Source organism: Tinamus guttatus, unplaced genomic scaffold (assembly GCF_059628265.1).
Source record: "Tinamus guttatus ecotype Peru unplaced genomic scaffold, ASM5962826v1 Tinamus_guttatus_pri_ptg000208l, whole genome shotgun sequence".
NCBI lineage: Eukaryota > Metazoa > Chordata > Aves > Tinamiformes > Tinamidae > Tinamus > Tinamus guttatus.
Window position 1 is genome coordinate 5,682,115 of NW_028288742.1, and position 7,474 is coordinate 5,689,588.

Consider the following 7,474-nt stretch of genomic DNA (forward strand, 5'->3'; position numbering starts at 1 on the left):
GTCAAGTGAAACCCTGGCTGCTTGCACGTGAGGCAGCTTGAGGTGAGAGGATGCTGGGGCCTTCTGCGAGGCAGATGAAGCCTCTGGTGGTCGGTATGTGCAGGGGGCTGCGCAGCAGCAGCCTCTATGGGCCCGTAGGCTTCAGGGGCTGCTGCCCTGGTGCCAGCATTGCTGCAGACATGGGGCCCAGCACACTGGGGGCACAGCATATATCTCCGTATATGTGGACACTGGGGGATCCACAGCACATCTGTCTGGGAGTGCGTGTGAGCGGGGCTGAGTACCAGCAACTGGAAGTGGGCTACGACTCCAGGGCTCGTTCATCTGTCCAGCTTCCAGCACTCACAGAGACCAAGGATCCCAGTGAGCTACTGGGCAGACTGAGTTCCTAAGGCCTGACGTGGGAGGGATCCATACTGTGAGTGTCTGCATTTCCCACTAAGGAGCCCTCGTGCAGGTAAGGGACCAGGGTGAGGCTGCTGGCGCTGCACGAGCGCCGTGCTGAGCGGCACGGCTGGCTCTGCGTGTTGCATATGCTTGTGTATGTGGCCATTGGGGATAGGCCTGGTCTTGTGATCAGCTCAGTCTGAGGACATGGAGCTGCAGCAACTTCTCCTCTACCGGCTTCCAATTCTGCATCTGTTAATACTTCCTTCCTAGTGCAGACACTAGGTGGTTTTGCAGAATCAGGCTAAAATGCAGTTTGGTGATTTTTTTTTTTTCATTAGCTCTGCTGCACCTTATTCCTGAATGCCTTATCAGCAGGAATATATGTTTAGCTTATTTTCCAGAGCGGCCGGATCTCTGCTGCTCTGCAGCTTTTGTTTCTGCCCTCCCTTCTCCTTACCCTGCTCCCCCTTCTCTCCCTGGAGCAGTTCTCCACTCTCATGCTCTCACGCTTTATCTCATTACTTGCTCAGGAGCGGAAGAAGGTAAAGTTAGGCTTGACATCAACACCAGCAGTAATGCATGAGCAAGCAGAAAAGCTCATGCTTTACCACTACTGCACTTACCCAAGTCTGCAAACAGGCTCAGGGAAGTGTCTGCACCAGACTATGCTTTGTTTCCTTTGCATTAAGGAGCTTGCACCTGCTGGTGCTTAAGACAGAAGCAGACATTGAGCAAGTTAGAAGTTGGACACTTTGAAAAGCTGTAAATTCTCTAAATTCCAGGGGCTTGTTTGTTTTGTTTTCACTGAATAATATACTGCCATGTCTCATTAGGGAAGAAAACACCATCAGTCTCTCACAGATAGGAACCCATTCCTGGATTACTCTCTTATTGCTCCCCTTTAGTCAGGTAAATGCCTTTGGTGCTGGGGTAATCAGTTTACCAGTCGGCCTCTGCAACAGCTAATTAAGGAAGGAGAGTGGGAAATTCAAAATCTATGACATAACATCAGACAGAGGGCTGACAGCTCAGTTTTTAAGATTGCACAGATGGGTGAGAGGGCTGCACAGGCACTGCTGCGTAGGAAACTGGCGAGCATCGTGGTGGGGCTTGTGCGGGGAAAATTATCCTTTTTAGGTGCTTCTTCACCAAGCAGCAGCACCACCAAACTAATCTGCATTTTCTCATCATGCGCATATGCAAGATGAACCTATCTATACACATTAAAGCAACCTCTTACACACTTTTCTAGAATAATCAATAGCTGTGATAAAACTATGCAAAAGAGTGGCCTGTCTGGTTTTTATTCTTTCATATACTTCCTAGCTGATGTCAGGACATTTTTCTTGCTGAAAAACAGGCACCTCTTCCTTACGTGGAATAACCATCAACACAGTTAACAAAGGGCCTCTGTGAACATATGAGGGAAAAAAAAGCAAGAATAATTAAGAGGTGGCTGGGTTGCAAGACAGGTAAAAGACTCCAGGTAAACTACAGAGACAGGAGTTTTAAATATCTTTTTATTTTTCATATGAAAAACACCTTCTAAGAGGTACATAAACTTTATTACCCAGTTCTGCCTGATAAAACACCAGCCCTATGAGTAAAGGAGCTTCAGAATCCAGGTTCTCTTTTGACATTATTAATATCTTAAAGCTGCCTGCATTTTTTAAATCCTTATATAATGATTTTTAAACAGCACTCAGGGTCCAGTATTATTTCATACTGACTGTTTAATGTTTGTTTTAAAATAATACCATTTAATCAAGAGAAGGGAAGCATCCACGTACAGAGAGTCGTCTTGGAGGCTCGCGAAAGAACTTGCTTTACAAACCAACAAACAATATGTTTAACCATGAACGATACAGAAAAAAAGCCACAGTGATTAACCATTTTAATAATAATTTTAAATCTTCAAGATCTTAGAATATGTCCACCTACCAAAGAGAAAGGAAAGAGATCCCATTCCAGGCATGCACATCTACACCTACCTTTGCAGAACAGGCTTCCACCAGTCCCAGGTAATGTTTCCATGCCTCCTGTGGAGATTAACCAAAAACAAGCAAAGGGAATGGGCTTCTTACATCAAACTCAGTAGTCACCTAAACATCTTGCTTGCTAGCACCTGAGGGGCTTGGCCATCCTGTTCCCAAATGTGAGGTCCCTTTAATTGCCTCCCCCTCTGCATCACCAGTTTTCAGTAACAAAAGCTTTTGATGCAGTGTGGAAGAAGCCTGGGAAGCTTCATGCAGAAGGAAACAGCTGAACATAAAATGTATGCCTTTAGTTCAGTAGCAGAAGAGACTTGTAAGACCTGGGATAAATACAAGTTCTGCATTTGGTGCTCTGTTCTAGGATGCTAAGCTTACAAGGCAGAGGCTTTCATCTTAAGCCTGAAGGAGACCCTCAACCTATAAAACTTCTTTGGCATCTGAAACATAAATTTAATTGTCACAGAAATAGTAGAAACTGTTTAGTATCTTGAATGATCTCTCTCTTGTAGACATGTAGCCACCTTGAAGCAGGCTGCCTGTCCACTCCTATTATACCAAGTGCCAGCTGTGTCAAATGTGAATTATAAAAAACTGTAGGATAAAAACTAAAAGCTCCTTGGAAAAATGGGTTTAATTGCATTAAGCCTCCAGTTCCTAGGAGGAAAGAAGTGCTTGACCCTCTTTTACTGATTAACCTTCTTGTTTTCCTTTTTTGTTTCTTCTAACTAAGCATTTGTAAATATCTCTCAGGTACGCAGCTAAAGGACACGCTCTCTCTTTTAATTATTTGACAATTTTCTCTAAATTTCCTGCCTTTCATATTTGACAGGAGATGAACACAAGCTAACACGCGTGCTGATGTGACGACCATCTGTAACATTACTTTATCACATAGTTGTTACAGGGCTTTCCCTATTGTTCATAGCTCCTAAAGCGTTTCTACATTCAGCTGAAGTTTGTAACTAAACCAACCAGGGCAGCATCCCAAATGACTTGTAACATTTAAGTGTTCTTTAGGTTCTGGCTAGAGCTTCACAAAAAGCAATTTATTGAAGAAAAATTATATTTATTAAGAATCAAAAACATTACCTTGAAACTGTGCTTTGCTGTCCACAAACTGAAGATTTGTCATTGAGCCTACTGGTAAAAGGGAATACTGTTTCCCACGCCGCAGCTCTCGATACATGTTTTATTCACAATAGCCATTCCACTGTTCTCCACCACCTGCCTTGTCAAGTAGAGTAAGTGGTTCTGACAGCTCCACTCTCTGCCTCCCCGATTGCTGTAGGAGCTTCATGGAAATATTAGTCGCTTGGCTACTTTTACCAGGGCCTTTACCAGGGCCTAGGGGAACTGCTGGCACGTGGTAACGTGTCTGCTCACTACAGGCAACGAGAAGCCCATGAAGAGCTGGACGCAGGATCACAACAAAACTGAGAAAACTAACCCTAAATAGGGATCCTGTTTTCTGCTCCAACTCTAAGGCAGAACGTAAGTGTAGAGCTGAATTATTTGTTCAAGTTGCTTACAGCCAAGAATATGCCCATACTGGCTGCAAATAGCTGACAAAAAGGATGTCTGTGGCCGGCATCTCTGTGTCTTCATGTTGGGTAGAGGCAGCAGAGACAAGTAAATCAGCTCCATGGCTGCTCTGCACTCCCACGGCAGCAACATGTGGGTTGTCTGAACTCCTCTGTGCAGAGGGCAAAAGAGGACTGATTTCTGTCCAAGGGATAGATTTTGCTCCTTTTGTGTCTCTGTAATAGTTGGAGAAAGTAATAATCTGAGAGAAACCAGCACACTAACACACAAATTAATTTCTGTCTCATGTGATCTCTTTTGCCCTTCTTCAGGATGAAAAATATGCGCATTCTGCAACGTGCAAGGCAGATACTAATGGTGCAGACTTTGTAGGGGAAAAGACATCAACTCTGTCAAAGCACAAAAATAGTATTTTATCATATTTTGGGATGTACTGCTTTGGTGGTTAATCGTGGGTTTATTTAGCTACTTTCACTCTGCAATTCTGAACTTCCTGAAGATATTCCCTGGGCTTTACCAGCCTAAAAAAAAAAATACATATTCATTATAATAATTTGTCATTGTCCACTTTTTCATTATTTACTTCCATGGGCAAAATTCAAGATATTTGTGCAGCTTCTTGTAACTAACAGTTCTCCTCTTGACAAAGATTAAAAATTGGCCTTACATCTTTGCTTACTACTTCTAAGTTTTATCACTAATATACAAACATTAATAACAGAATTAGTAACTGGCTGATACATTTCTTCCATTCTCACATAGCTTTTTAAACATCTAAAGAATAAGAACAAAACTAAACAAGCAAACAAACAAAAACCCCAACCTTTCTGATGCCTCATTAAATCTCAAAGACAAGAAAAGCTAAAGGCAAGATTTATGTTCCTAAGAGACTATCACATTGCATTATTTTACTGTATTTTGTCCAAAACATGGTTTTATTTTTAAAGTTTTCTCAATATTTGATGATTGCTTCTTTCCAAATAGAACTATACAAGTCAAAAGGGACCTGAAGAATTATCAAAAACCTTAAACCTGGACTTAAGATACTCACTGACAGAATAGCAGCAGCTTTTCTACAGCTCTTCTTCCACTGCAGCTTAATAAAGTCTTGTTTTACAACAGATTTAGTCTGGAGACCAGGCCTTTCTGCTAACAAAGATTGCAGCATCAAATCAATGCTTACATATAATCCATTGCCCTTTGAATATACTACCTATTTGTGCCTGGTTTGAAGCAGTGTAAAGAAAGAAAAGCTCTAACTAGGTTTATTTACTTTTTATCAGCAACTTTCGAAAAATAAGGCGAAAAGCAACGTCTTAGACCTTGTGCAGCTTCCAGCAAACTAGATGAGGAAGGAGAGGCAACCGACATACATACCAGCCCCCTCCAGTAACTCACCCCTCCTCCTGAGGATCTGCAGTCAAGAATCCAAGGCCAGCCTAGAACTTAGGGCTTCCCAGTCAGTGCTCTATGCTACAGCTCTGCCAGCACCGGGGATCAGTACAGCACATAAATCATTTACTGCATGCCTCTGCAAACCACAGCAACAAACAAACAAACAAAAACATAAATAAAAATATATGCCATTTCATGAAATTGCAAGACAGTATTAAAGCTTCTATCGACCAATCTGCCCAGATATAATTGTCTGCCGCATCCACCGTTTTGTTCCTGCCCAAAGCACCTTTCACTCCTACACAAAAACAGACGACATCAATCTTCGCTCCAGAGTCGAACGGGTTGCCCAACTCCACTCAGGGACAAACAAACCATTACTTGATGAAAGGACGTAATAAAAAAGTACTATTTGACTTGTATCACACAAAGTTTCAGCTTCTGGCAAGCTGAAAGCAAATGTGGGATAGCAATTCTTAGTTTCTTGCTTGTAAAGCCCTTGCTTTGCCCCAGCTCTTCATTTGCAGCCAGCCAAGTTCTGTGCAAAACAACAGGACCTGTAGAAGCAGCATGGGAGAGCAAATTAAAAGGATATTGGATTTATACCTATTTCCTTTCCCCCCGCAAAATACAGTTAATCGATAAGAGTATATCCCACATGGGTAATATAATATTGAACAAGGATGCCCCAAGAAGATTCTATTTAATGTCCAAAGAATTCTGTTTAATGTTGTATACACCAAGACCTTGAGGAAAAATAAAATCTGAAAATGGAAGCTAGCCAAAAAAGCATGTTCGCACTCTAAAACAGCACCACCTAACATGCAGAAGTGTGGAAAATTTAACCTTTCCTTCGTATCTCTATTCCCTGCACTGCCATCGCTCAATACAAAGCAGGTAATAAAATGAGTTCCCCTCTTCCTCTGTGGTTTTTGAAGGGACTAGGCACTTCAAAGAAATTGCAGTGAAAATAGAAAACAAAAAAAAGGTGTGTGAGAAGTGAGCAGGCATTTATGATCCAGTGAGCTCAGACAGATCATCAGAAAAACATTTGTGGAAGAAGCAAATTACAAAATACTTTTTTTCTTAATATAGGGTTTATTTAGGCAGTCTCTATTCATTACCCAGCTTCCATTTTAACTTCAAATTATCAAGCATGTCAAATCTTGTTTTCTTTGTTTTTGACATCAAACGGTTATTTGAAGAAAGAAGGGCAATGATAAAAGACTTCTTGTAACTGCTTAAAATTATGAGAACGACTTCAAAAAACCTGTCGCAAAAACTCTCTTCTCTTTTAAATTATTTTATTTTTGCAATTTGATCATTTACACCAGCTTTCCAAATTCGGTTCTTGAATTTCCAATACAAAAGCCATCATAATGACTCTGAAAAATATTCCATACCTTCTTCACATAGGAAATAAAAGAAACAAGGTCATTTTCGCCCCTGTGGAGATCCACAGGCTGGTATTACGCACTCTCCTTTTTGTGCGCGTTTGTTTTTCCACCCTGCCTCACTTCTACCCTTACATAATACTCAGGACTTCAAACGAACTTCCAGTGATGATGTTGACTGAAGTTCTTCCACTGACTTCAACCTGGAATAAATCAGGTTTTTACTGAGCAGGCTAACACCTGAAGATCTTCACTGTCTACCATTTCTCAATTTTAACAGCTACTAGAGGATTTAGAAGCTGATTGGAGTAAAACACCTTCCTAGAGTTAAAAAAAAAAAAAAAAAAAAAAAGGGAAAGAAAATCCAAAGGAAAGCCTTTTTGACCACCATTGTTTATTTTTTAAACAATTTACAAATACAAATGTTATATTTATCCAGGCAAACACATTTAATACGTTAGTCTTTAACAAGCTATACAAATGAGAACCATCACACCAGAGCTTTTAGTAGCTCAAGGACCGTTCAGGGCAGGCATGCATGTGCTGTGTCACATGAAGCGAGTCCAAGTCCTGACACCACGGTTCTGATCTTCTGCTTCTCCAGAGCTGGTCAGCTGCTAAATGATTTAACACAAACAGTTACTGGATCACAGTACAATGAAATAAAGCCCATATCAAATCATGTAAGTGACCTCAATGTGTCTGGTCCAGGTGTCAGGCCACAGAGCCTTACCGATTAGTCTTCTTCTCCAAAAGCCA

The 7,474-nt window shown here is 41.4% G+C and overlaps 1 non-coding gene across 1 annotated transcript; it reads left to right on the plus strand.

Moving 5' to 3' along the window:
- Positions 1-6,878: 6,878 nt before the first annotated feature.
- Positions 6,879-6,948, plus strand: LOC148594751 (small nucleolar RNA SNORD36). The gene has a single exon (XR_015913334.1). It is a non-coding gene; the product is annotated as a small nucleolar RNA SNORD36 (small nucleolar RNA).
- The last annotated feature ends 526 nt before the right edge of the window (positions 6,949-7,474 follow it).